Source organism: Cetorhinus maximus, chromosome X (genome assembly GCF_964194155.1).
Source record: "Cetorhinus maximus chromosome X, sCetMax3.hap1.1, whole genome shotgun sequence".
Taxonomy (NCBI): Eukaryota; Metazoa; Chordata; class Chondrichthyes; order Lamniformes; family Cetorhinidae; genus Cetorhinus; species Cetorhinus maximus.
The window spans coordinates 12,401,237-12,414,616 of NC_135917.1; positions in this window are offsets into that span (position 1 = coordinate 12,401,237).

Genomic DNA, 13,380 nt, shown 5'->3' on the forward strand with positions numbered 1-13,380 from the left:
CCAGACAATATTGCCTCCAGTAAGTAATTTTTAAAAAGCCTTTCCAAGGGACAAAAGCATCTCGTATCAGACAATTGGATTTTCAGGAACAGGTGCAATCGATCATATCATATCCCCAACTTCACCCGATATCCATAAAACCACCCACATCCCTCTCAATCCCACCGTCTCCCCGCATCCCTCTCACTCCCACCGTCTCCCCGCATCCCTCTCAATCCCACCGTCTCCCCGCATCCCTCTCAATCCCACCGTCTCCCCGCATCCCTCACAATCCCACCGTCTCCCCGCATCCCTCTCAATCCCACCGTCTCCCCGCATCCCTCACAATCCCACCGTCTCCCTGCATCCCTCTCAATCCCACCGTCTCCCCGCATCCCTCTCAATCCCACCGTCTCCCCGCATCCCTCTTAATCCCACCATCTCCCCGCATCCCTCGGAATCCCACCATCTCCCCGCATCCCTCTCAATCCCACCTTCTCCCCGCATCCCTCTCAATCCCACCATCTCCCCGCATTCCTCTCAATCCCACCATCTCCCCACATCCCTCTCAATCCCACCGTCTCCCCGCATCCCTCTCAATCCCACCGTCTCCCCGCATCCCTCACAATCCCACCGTCTCCCCGCATCCCTCTCAATCCCACCGTCTCCCCGCATCCCTCTCAATCCCACCGTCTCCCCGCATCCCTCTCAATCCCACCGTCTCCCCGCATCCCTCTCAATCCCACCGTCTCCCCGCATCCCTCTTAATCCCACCGTCTCCCCGCATCCCTCTCAATCCCACCGTCTCCCCGCATCCCTCGGAATCCCACCTTCTCCCCACATTCCTCTCAATCTCACCTTCTCCCCATATCCCTCAATCCCCACCTACCCACCATCTCCCCATATCCCTGAATCTCACCTACCCACCATCTCCTCATACCCCTCAATCTCAATTACTCACCATCTCCCCATATCCCTCAATCTCACCGACCTACCTTCTCCCCATAGCCCCCAAAATGTCTACTTTAGGTGTGATTCCGTGACTGGACAGCACTTGCTGAACAATCTTGAGTGTGCCAATAGCTACACTAACAACCAATTTACGATCATCAATCGAGCTTGTAACAAAGTTCATTTATGCTTGCTAGAAGTGACATACATTCATACACAGGGACCTGTTCCCGGCATCCAAAAGGCTTTTATGAGCTACCCAGGAGCTTGGGAAGCCTGTCGTTCCCAGTTACCTTCTCTATGGATACGCCTCAGCCAATCAGAGTCAAATTGCCAACCAATCAGCACCCTTTTCTCCTGTTGTATAAATTGTTGTGAGAGTTTGAAATTTGGCATGTTTGCATTTGTCCTGATGAGCGCAAGACGAAAAGCTTCAGCAACATGTCTCTCTTTTCATGTTTCTCCTCATGTCATGGAGTCACATTCAAAACTGGAACCCTGCCTCGACTGCATTTTCCAAAGCTTGCTTGATTGTTAGCCCGATGGATTCAAACTTCAATGTTTTGGCTGAAAGAGGGAATATAATTTGTGGTTTCCGCTCAAAATCTTTGAGCCTCAATTGTTTACACTGATACCCACCTGTTTCCACTGATTTTTACATTCCAGCGGGTGCTAATGAGATTGGCAGGAAATTTCAGTGTAAATTCGCGTCAGCAAAATGGACGTGACAACGAGCATATATCTCAGTATAAATTGCCACAGGAAATTCCAGACCACTGTTTGGAGATCTGACTCCACACTTAAGTTTCCTTTTAAGCACTGTGCTGATGGTTTTATCGATGAACCTACTGTTCACTGAGGAAACTCGCTCACCCCAGGCTAAGTGGAAGACTTGACGAGCTGCTTTCCAAAAGGCTTCTGGGAAAATGGCAAACCATCAGGAAAAGAGAACCGTGGCCACGAATTCCTTCATGTAATCTACTTGTCTCACGAGCAGCAAACTTTGTCACTGGGATAGATATGTAGCACAGGAGAGAACACCACGCCATGAAGTGTTAAACAGGCAACAGCGAAAACAGTATCCAAGTCGCATGAAAAGTTCTTGGGAAAAAGAGGGCGGGATTTTCCAGCCCCACCCCACCACCAGGAGCGTCCGGTCCCGCCCAAAGCCTATGGGCTTTTGGCTGAGCCGTCGAATCTCCCATGCCTTGTCCCACCAAGGGAAATCCCGGCTACAGTCAAAAAATGGGTGCTGAAGATGAACGTTTTAGGAGGGGGAGGGGGGTGACAAAATGCTTGGGGAAAGAGGCGAGCATTAAGGAGGAGAGGGAGGTGAAGAACAGAATATTCGCCAGAGTTGGATGTTGAGGGTGGCGAACAGCAGGCCGACCAAGAGACCATTGGAACAGTCAAATCTGAAGGTGACAAAATGGTCGCTTGGTACGAGCTTCAGCGTTGCTGAAAAAAGAGACATGTCGAAGCTTTTCGTCTTGCACTCATCAGGACACTTCGCACGAATACCAATATAAGGGGAAAACAACAATTTATACTGTATGAGAAGAGAGTGCTGATTGGTTGGCAAGTGGACTCTGATTGGTAGAGGTGTTGCCATGGCGAATGCACCAATGATGTTCAGTCACCATCACTGGTGCATTCTCCATGGCAAAGCCCCTACCAATCAGAGTCCACTTGCCAACCAATCAGCACTCTCTTCACATATAGTATAAATTGTTGTTTTCCCCTTAGATTGGTATTCGTGCAAAATGGCCTGATGAGTGCAAGACGAAAAGCTTTGACATGTCTCTTTTTTCAACAGTAACAAAATGGACGAGGGTTTGAGCAGCAGACGATCTGAGGCAGAGTGCAGAGACAGGCGATATTACAGAGGAAGTAGGCGATCTTAGTGATGGCGTGGGCACGTGTTAGGAATCTCATTGCGGGGTCAAGGTTAGGGAAGGCAAGCTGCTGTTTAGGGAGGGGTAACTCAGCCAGAAGCAACTGTAAAATGAATTGTTTAAAGATTAATTAAAGGGATAAGCACAAAGTTCTGGTCACAAATACTGACACAGATAGTCCAGGTGAAGGGAATACCCTTTGTTCAGGCTGCAGGAGCATATGGGTTTTGTAAAAATATGCATAGTCATTGATTGTAATGCCGCACCCAACAGGCTGGAGAGGGTTGGGGGACAGTAGAGGGGGAACTTATAATATCAAGATCTGGCAAACTGAATCGGTTCATGGTTCTTTAAATTTTAAAGTGCATAATTCAAGGCAGCATCGAGACTCCTGCAAAAGGCAGGCAAGGGCCTAATTAATATTCCACAGTCACAGCTAGAATCAGCACTGCGACCTAACTTTAACAGAAAATGAGGGGGAGGTCTGAGCTGTGGGATTCTTAGCTGTGGATCTGAGGCAAAAGCTGCCAACGCCCCAAGAGAACTGGCTCTTTAGGAAAAGCCTTGGCCTCCTCCAGGCCCGATCTCTAACTTACCGCCTTAAAGCCCTCCCAAACACGGGCCTTCTCCCTCCCCACGGCCTTCCTGCCTAGTTGGCCAGCTGCCAAGATACAAATGAAATCCTGCTGTTGAGATTGCTGGGCTCTCCACGACCCCAGCAGTGCTGAGTTCTTTGGCTGATTTCAGTCTTGGATGTACTCTCTCCGTCTCCCCATAAATATCGGGACCTTAGAATACAAAACTAAGGAAGTTACACGAAGCCTCGATCGAGCTCTGGTTAGGCCCCAGCTGGGGTATTGTGTCCAGTCCTGGGCCCCATACTTTAGGAAGGATGTCAGGGCCTTGGAGAGATTTAGTGCCAGCGAACGAGGGCCTTCAGTTATGTGGAGAGTCCGAAGAAACTGGGGTCGTTCTCCTTAGAGCAGAAGAGATTCGATCAAAATGGTGAACGGTTTTGTTAAGGTAGATAAGAGAGAAATTGTTTCCATTGGCAGGAGGAACAGTAACCAGAGACATAGATTTAAGGTCATTAAGTCCAGGGGAAGATAAGGAGAATTTATTTTTTTACTCAGTGAGTTCCTGTGGTTTGGATTCCAATGTCTGAAAGTGGGGGTTGGGGTGGGGGGTGGGGTGTGGAAGCAGATTCAACAGAAACATTCAGAAGAGAATTGGATAAATATTTGAAGACGAAAGATTTGCAGAGTTATGGGGAAAGAGCAGGGGAGGAGGGGAAAACCAATTGGATAGCTCTTTCTAAGAGCCAGGACACACGCAATGGGCCGAATGGCCTGTAGTGTGATTATATGACTCTTATGATTGATTCGGTGAAGGAGTTCACTCCTGACCGGCCTCGCTCTAATTCGAAGATCGCGCTCCCTTGTTTCGGGTTCCTCCATCGGAGGGAATAGCTTCTCTATATCGACACAATCTGCAAAGCCCACTCAGGCGATCTGTCACCGTCACTTAACCCTTTCGTTCCCCGCTTCATTCTGGTGAATTTGTACCCGACCATGTCCAATATATCCTTCTTGAGGCGTGGTGCCCAGGACAGAATGCGGTTCGGGCCTAACAAGCTCGAAACAACTGAAGCATCGTTTGAGATCAAGGTGAACACCCCCTTCGCCTGAGATAAAAGCAAAACACTGCGGACGCTGGAAATCTGAAACAAAAACAGAAAATGCTGGAAAAACTCAGCAGCGCCTGTGGAGAGAGAAACAGAGTTAACGTTTCTGTACGGACTCTGTTTCTCTCTCCACAGATGCTGTCAGACCTGCTGAGTTTTCCCAGCATTTTCTACTGTTGTCTCAGATCCTCTTAGTCTGTTTGATTAGTTTTGGCTAGTTCACTGATTTTTGATGATTTTTGTACATGGACCCCTCAATGTGCCTCCTCCTCCACTTCTCCTAGCTTCTCATCTTTAAGAACACATTCCAATTTGTCTTTCTTGGATCGTGGATGACCTTACACTTCCCCACGGTGAATTCCATCAGCCACTCCATCAATGTCACTTGTTCCCATTTCCCTTCTTTACTGTACGAACTGTTGTCTGCACATTTGGGTATTGGGTGTTCAACTTTCCACTCCTCCATCCGAGAAATTGATAAACATAATGAAAATCCATGGTCCGGATCTCTGGGGAACACCACTAGCCACATCCCGCCAATCTTTATTCCGAATCCCTGTTTTCTATCTCCCAACCACGACTCGTGTCACAATGTACAGTAAACTGGAGGGTGGCAAGAGACTTGTTCATAGGTGAGTGGCAAAATTCACAGAAAGGGGGCATTGGGAAAGAGGGGAGGGTGAAGCAATTGGAGTTGCTGTTGTTCAAGGAGACAGCAGGTGCCTCGATGGAAGAATGTCAAGAGAAGTGGGGAGGGAGGGGTCACCCAAGGAGCGTTCGAGCCTGGGTCAGTGACAGGGGGGTAGGAAGGCCGAGGAGAAGTGATGGGGTAGGGGTTAAGAGGGGCAAAGTAGCTGAGAGGGAAGAAACGACGGGTGGCATCGCCAGGTGAGGGGAAGGGGGGTGAGAGAGAGGGCAGAAGGGCCCAGAAAGGGCCACGCGAGAAAAAGACGGAGATTGAAGGAATGGGCTTGAGTCAGCCAAAATATTTACAGGATTGGATGAGGAGGGGATTTACCTGATACAGGAGTGGCGGAGATTATGAGGAAAGAAATGAAACAGTCCACAGGTAACATCATCAGTTGGCCGCACATTCATCAAGGCAACCCCTCGGTGCTGTATTATTGTGGTGCTAATATTCCATTTCTAGCCATGGGGGTCAGTACAGGAGCGATGAAGTTCCTCAGTATATTGGACATCATAGCCACCAGCTGTGGTTCAAAGTAACTGGAAGAATAACGGGCTGAGAACCTCACCCTGATAGTTGATGTGAGAGCGGACATGTTACACAAAATGGATGGGTTCGAGTGGGAGGTTAAAAAGCTCAAAGTCTGAAACAGGAACCCCAAACCACCTTTCAGAGGATAAATTTGTCATTTAAATATTTGAATGAGGCCCTTGTGCCTCCAGTTTAACAGTGATTCGAGTTTGAACCCGTTGACCACGGGTGGAATTTTATGGCCCCATCGCAGTGGGGGTGGGGATGTAAAATGCAGGAAACTGTTGAAAAATCCAATCACTTCGGCGGGACCAGGAAATCCTGCCGGCGGGACGGGCCATAAAACTGTCCCCGTGGCCTCAAGAAACCTGTCAGGTCACAGGAGGTGAGAAGCGGGGATCCCATATGGTAAATGTACAACCGAGCACAACACAGCCCAGCCCAGTACAGCCCAGTACAGCCCAGCCCGGCCTGGCACGGCCCAGTACAGCACAGCCCAGTACAGCCCAGCCCAGTACAGCCCAGTACAGCCCAGCCCAGCCCGGCCCGGCCCGGCCCAGCCCAGTACAGCCCAGTACAGCCCAGTCCAGCCCGGCCCAGCCCAGTACAGCCCAACCCAGCCCAGCCCAGTACAGACCAGCCCAGCCCAGCCCAGCCCAGCCCAGCCCAGCCCAGCCCAGCCCAGCCCAGCCCAGCCTAACCCAGCCCAGCCCAGTACAGCTCAGCCCAGCCCAGTCCAGCCCAGCCCAGCCCAACCCAGCACAGCCCAGCCCAGTACAGACCAGCCCAGTACAGCCCAGCACAGCCCAGCCCAGCCCAGCCCAGCACAGCCCAGCCCAGTACAGCCCAGCCCAGTACCGCCCAGTCCAGCCCAGCCCAGCCCAGCCCAGCACAGCCCAGCCCAGTACAGCCCAGCACAGCCCAGCCCAGCCCAGTAAAGCCCAGCACAGCCCAGCCCAGTACACCCCAGCACAGCCCAGCCCAGCCCAGCCTAGCCGAGTACAGCCCAGCACAGCCCAGCCCAGTACAGCCCAGCCCAGCCTAGCCCAGTACAGCACAGCCCAGCCCAGTTCAGCACAGCCCAGCCCAGTACAGCCCAGTACAGCCCAGCCCAGTACAGCCCAGCCCAGCCCAGTACAGCCCAGCCCAGCCCAGCCCAGCCCAGCCCAACCCAGCCCAGCCCAGTACAGCCCAGCCCAGCCCAGTACAGCCCAGTACAGCCCAGCCCAGCCCAGCCCAGTACAGCACAGCCCAGCCCAGTACAGCCTAGTACAGCCCAGCCCAGTACAGCCCAGTACAGCCCAGCCCAGCCCAGTACAGCCCAGCCCAGCCCAGGACAGTACAGCCCAGTACAGCCCAGCCCAGTACAGCCCAGTACAGCCCAGCCCAGCCCAGACCAGCCCAGCCCAGCACAGACCAGCCCAGTACAGCCCAGTCCAGCCCAGCCCAGCCCAACCCAGCACAGCCCAGCCCAGTACAGACCAGCCCAGTACAGCCCAGCACAGCCCAGCCCAGCCCAGCCCAGCACAGCCCAGCCCAGTACCGCCCAGTCCAGCCCAGCCCAGCCCAGCACAGCCCAGCCCAGTACAGCCCAGCACAGCCCAGCCCAGCCCAGCCCAGCCCAGTACAGCCCAGCACAGCCCAGCCCAGTACACCCCAGCACAGCCCAGCCCAGCCCAGCCTAGCCGAGTACAGCCCAGCACAGCCCAGCCCAGTACAGCCCAGCCCAGCCCAGCCCAGTACAGCACAGCCCAGCCCAGTTCAGCACAGCCCAGCCCAGTACAGCCCAGCCCAGCCCAGCCCAGCCCAGTACAGCCCAGCCCAGCCCAGCCCAGTACAGCACAGCCCAGCCCAGTTCAGCACAGCCCAGCCCAGTACAGCCCAGCCCAGCCCAGCCCAGTACAGCCCAGCACAGCCCAGCCCAGCCCAGTACAGCCCAGTAGAGCCCAGTACAGCCCAGCCCAGCGCAGCCCAGTACAGTACAGCACAGCACAGCCCAGCCCAGCCCAGTACAGCCCAGCCCAGCCCAGTACAGCCCAGCCCAGCCCAGCCCAGCCCAGCCCAGCCCAGCCCAGTACAGCCCAGCCCAGCCCAGCCCAGCACAGCCCAGCACAGCCAATGTGATCGTGCACCCCTGTACACACCAGCAGCCCCCACACCCCAGACCATTATCTCCACTCCACCTGATCCCAGTGACCAGGACCCCTGTGACCATGCCCCACCCTCCCACTGGACCACCCCCTCCACCAACCCCAGTGATATGTTCAGACCGCACCCGCCCCCCCCACCCCACCAGATCACCAGCCCCTGACCCATGATCACCCATGCTCCACCCCCACACACCCCGGTCCCCTGTCTAGACCTGCCCGCTGACAGTTAGGTGTTCCTGCGGCCTTGTGTTGCAGGATTTCCTGTCTGACAAGCAGCCAGCCTGTCAATCAGGAAACAATGTAAAGGCGCCCTTTACTTCAAAACTGCAGGCTCTTGGGAAACTCATTTCTCCGGCCTCAAACGCCTCCACCTTCCCTCCCAGGTTCCTGCCCACCTCCGAGCTAGAGGCCAGCTTTGTCTCTCACTCTGATGTGGGATCGGCTGCAGTCAAGACAGAAGCTGAACCACCGCAGACTGCAAATCTCACTCACTGCCTCGGTCCAGGAGTGAAGATAATCGAGGCCAACATTCCAGTGCAGTATGGAGAGAGCGTTCAACTGAGGCCCCATCAACCTGTTGAAGTGCATGTTAAAGATCTCATGACCTGTAGCGATGATTATCCCCACAGGGTCCTGGCCAATATATTATCCATCCACGAACATTGCCAGAAACAAATTCATTGACCGTTTACCTCGTTGGCTTTTTATTGGGCTCTTGCTGTGCACCAATTACCTGTGCGTTTGCCTCCAAAACAAAATTGGCTGTGCTTCAATAGGATGCATTGGATGTGGAATGCTTTTGGATGGGGGAAGGAGCTGTAGTAGTACAATTTATTTCTTCCTCATCCAATAAAGCGAGAAATGTTTTCACCCTTCAGTTCATATAAACACCTCTTTAGCATCACATAGATCGCACTCCAGATATTACTGCACTCACTGCCAACAGCGGAGGGTGATGGACACATGGTGGACTCTGAGAGCAGTGACAGGGGCGTTAAAGTGAGAGAGAGAGAGAGAGAGAGAGGATGAGAGGGAGGGAGAGAGAGCCTCCAGTGAAACCTCCAACAACCAAAGCACCACCATCTTCTCAAGCGCAATTACGGATGGACAACAAATGCTGGCCTAGCCAACAAAGCCCACATCCCATAAAAGAATGAAAAAAACCAGCTATAGTGACAACCCAAGCAGGAAAGGAGTCGATTGGTGAGGAGCTGATAAGTGTTTCTAGCTAGTGGGTTAGAAAGTAAAGGCACAGCAGAGCACCTCAACCCCATGGAATGCGCATCCTGCGCCTTGTGGGAAACCCTGGATGCTTCGTGAGGCCTCAATGGTCACATGTGCAGGAAGTGTCACCAGCTAGAGCTACTCGAGCTTCAGTTTTCGGAGACAGCTGGAGTCACGGCAGGACATCAGTGAGGCTGAGAGATTCGTGGGAGCACATTTCTTGGAGGCGTCACCCTGCAGTTTAAAAATGTGCAAGCAGAGAGGGGATGGGTGTTCACCAGAAGGACAAGGAGGATCAGGTAGGCAGGGCAGGGATCCCATGAGTGTATCTCACTCACCAACCAGTATTCAGTCCTGTCTGAGCTTCCTCCAAGAAGTGCAGACAGAGCCAAGTCCCAGGCACCATGAGTGGTTCATCTTCACAGGGTGGGGAGGAAGAGGACTGGAAGGGCAATGGTGGTAGGAGATTCGATAGTGAGGGGAACAGACAGACGCTTCTGTGGCCACAGACATGACACCAGGATGGTATGTTGCCTCCCTGGTGCCAGGGTCCAGGATGTCACTGAATGGCTGAAGCACATTATGAGGGGGGAGGATGACCGGTCACAGTCCATATTGGTACAAATAACATAGGCAGAAAGAGAGGTGGGAGAGCGATTGAAAAGTAAGACCTCAAAGGCAGTAATCTCCGGATTACTCCCAGTGCCACACTCTGGTGGGTACAGAAATAGACACTCAGAGCTGGTGAAGAGTGGTGAGCTCATGTAAGAGGAGGCAGTGGTGCATTGGTAATGTTAACAGGCTAGTCATTCCAGGTTAATGCTCTGGAGATATGGATTCAAATCCCATCATAGCAGCTGGTGGAATTTAAATTCAGTTAATAAACCTGGGATTTTTCTTTTAAAGTTAGTCCCAATAATGGTGACCATGAAACCATTATCGATTGCCGTAAAAACCCATCTGGTTCACTAATGCCCTTTAGGGAAGGAAATCTGCCGTCCTTACCTAGTCTGGCCTACATGTGACTCCAGACCCACAGCAATGTGGCTGCCTCTGAAATGACCTAGCTACAAAAGTCTCAAAAAAGGAATAAAACTGGACAGGCCACCCGGTATCGGCCTAGGCACCGGAAATGACAACAGCAATCTCAGCCCTGTCGACCCTGCAAAGTCCTCCTTACTAACATCCGGGGGCTCGTGCCAAAATTGGGGAGCTGTCTCACAGACTAGTCAAACAACAGACTGACACAGTCATCCTCACAGAATCATATCTTACAGATAATGTCCCAGACTCCACCATCACCATCCCTGGGTATGTCCTGTCCCACCGGCAGGACAGGCCCAGCAGAGGTGGCGGCACAGTGGTATACAGTCAGGAGGGAGTTGCCCTGGGAGTCCTCAACATCGACTCTGGACCCCATGAAGTCTCATGGCATCAGGTCAAACATGGGCAAGGAAACCTCCTGCTGATTACCACGTACTGCCCTCCCTCAGCTGATGAATCAGTGCTCCTCCATGTTGAACACCACTTGGAGGAAGCACTGATGGTGGCAAGGGCACAGAATGTACTCTGGGTGGGGGACTTCAATGTCCATCACCAAGAGTGGCTCGGTAGCACCACTACTGACCGAGCTGCCTGAGTCCTAAAGGACATAGCTGCTAGACTGGGTCTGCGGCAGGTGGTGAAGGGACCAACAAGATGGAAAAACATACTTGACCTCATCCTCAGCAACCTGCCTGCTGCAGCTGCATCTGTCCATGACAGTATCAGTAGGAGTGACCACCGCACAGTCATTGTGGAGATGAAGTCCCGTCTTCACATTGAGGATACTCTCCATCGTGTTGTGTGGCACTACCACCGTGCTAAATGGGATAGATTTTGAACAGATCTAGCAACTCAATACTGGGCATCCATGAGATGCTGTGGGCCATCAGCAGCAGCAGAATTGTACTCGAACACAATCTGTAACCTCATGGCCCGGCATATCCCCCACTCTACCATTACCATCAAGTCAGGGGATCAACCCGGGTTCAGTAAAGAGTGCAGGAGGTCATGCCAGGAGCAGCACCAGACATACCTAAAAATGATGTATCAACCTGGTGAAGCTATAACACAGGACTACTTGCGTGTCAAACACCATAAGCAACAGGTGATAGACAGAGCTAAGCGATCCCACAATCAATGGTTCAGATCTAAGCTCTGAAGTCCTGCCACATCCAGTTATGAATGGTGGTGGAGAATTAACTCACTGGAGGAGGAGGCTCCACAAATATCCCCATCCTCAATGATGGAGGAGCCCAGCACATCAGTACAAAAGATAAGGCTGAAGCATTCGCAACAATCTTCAGCCAGAAGTGCCGAGTGGATGATCCATCTCGGCCTCCTCCGGAGGTCCCCAGCATCACAGTTGCCCGTCTTCAGCCAATTCGATTCACTCCATGTGATATCAAGAAACGGCTGAAGGCACTGGATACTGCAAAGCCTATGGGCCCTGACAATGTTCCAGCAATAGTACTGAAGGCTTGTGCTCCAGAACTTGCCGCGCCCCTAGTCAAACTGTTCCAGTACAGCTACAACACTTGCATCTACCCAGCAATGAGGAAAATTGCCCAGGTATGTCCTGTATGTCCTGTACACACAAATCCAACCCGGTCAATTACCGCCCCATCAGTCTACTCTTCATCATCAGTAAAGTGATGGAAGGGGTCATCAACAGTGCTATCAAGCGGCACTTGCTTAGCAATAACCTGCTCACTGATGCCCAGTTTGGGTTCCGCCAGGGCCAATCAGCTCCTGACCTCATTACAGCCTTGATTCAAATATGGACAAAAGAGCTGAACTCCCAAGGTGAGGTGAGAGTGACTGCCCTTAACGCCAAAGCTGCATGTGACCGAGTGTGGCATCAAGGAGCCCTAGCAAAACTGGAGTAAATGGGAATCAGGGGGAAAACTCTCCGCTGGTTGGAATCATACCTAACACAAAGGAAGATGGTTGTGGTTGTTGGAGGTCAGTCATCTCAGTCCCAGGACATCACTGCAGGAGTTCCTTGGGGTAGTGTCCTCGGCCCAACCATCTTCAGCTGCTTCATCAATGACCTTCCTTCCATCATAAGGTCAGAAGTGGGGATGTTTGCCGATGATTGCTCAATGTTCAGCATCATTCGTGACCCCTCAGATGCTGAGACAGTCCATGTCCAAATGCAGCAAGATCTGGACAACATTCAGGCTTGGGCTGATAAGTGGCAAGTAACATTCACACCACACAAGTGACTCCCCAAAGCCTGTCCACCATCTACAAAGCACAAGTCAGGAGTGTGATGGAATACTCTCCACTTGCCTGGATGAGTGCAGCTCCAACAACACTTAAGACGCTCAACACCATCCAGGACAAAGCAACCCGCTTAATTGGAACCCCATCCACCGCCTTCAACACCCACTCCCTCCACCACTGACGCACAGTGGCAGCAGTGTGTACCATCTACAAGATGCACTACAGGAATTCACCAAGGCTCCTTCGACAGCACTTTCCAAATATGCGACCTCTACCACCTAGAAGGACAAGGGCAGCAGATACATGGGAACACCACCACCTGGAAGTTCCCCTCCAAGTCACTCACTATCCTGACTTGAAAATATATCGCCGTTCCTTCACTGTCGCTGGGTCAAAATCCTTGCCTAACAGCACTGTGGGTGTACCTACACCACATGGACTGCAGCAGTTCAAGGCAACAGCTCACCACCACCTTCTCAAGGGCAATTAGGGATGGGCAATAAATGCTGGCCTAGCCAGCAACGCCCACATCCCGCGAAAGAATAAAAATATTTTTAAAAAGGATGGAGGGCTTTAGACTCCTGAGGCATTGGGACCACTATAGGAGGAGGTGGGACCTGTACATGCTGGACAGTTCAACAGGGGCTGGACCAATCTCCTCACAGGGCTGGTGAGTTTGTTAGCGCTGTTGGGGAGGGTTTAAACTAGCTTGGCAGAGCTAGATTGAGAGTAGGTTCAGAAGAGGGAGAAGAAATTTTGAAAATTAAGGCAGAAAAGCAGTAAGCATATTTGGAAGAGAGAGGAAACAAAGGCTAGAACATAGACAACAAGGGAGCTTGGTAACATTATCTCATTGAAACGTATAAAATTCTGACAGGGCTGGACAGACTGGATGCAGGGATGATGTTTCCTCTGGCTAGCGGGGTTTAGAACAAGGTGTCACAGTCTCAGGATACGGGGAAGACCATTTAGGACTGAGATGAGGAGAAACTTCTTCACTCAGAGGGT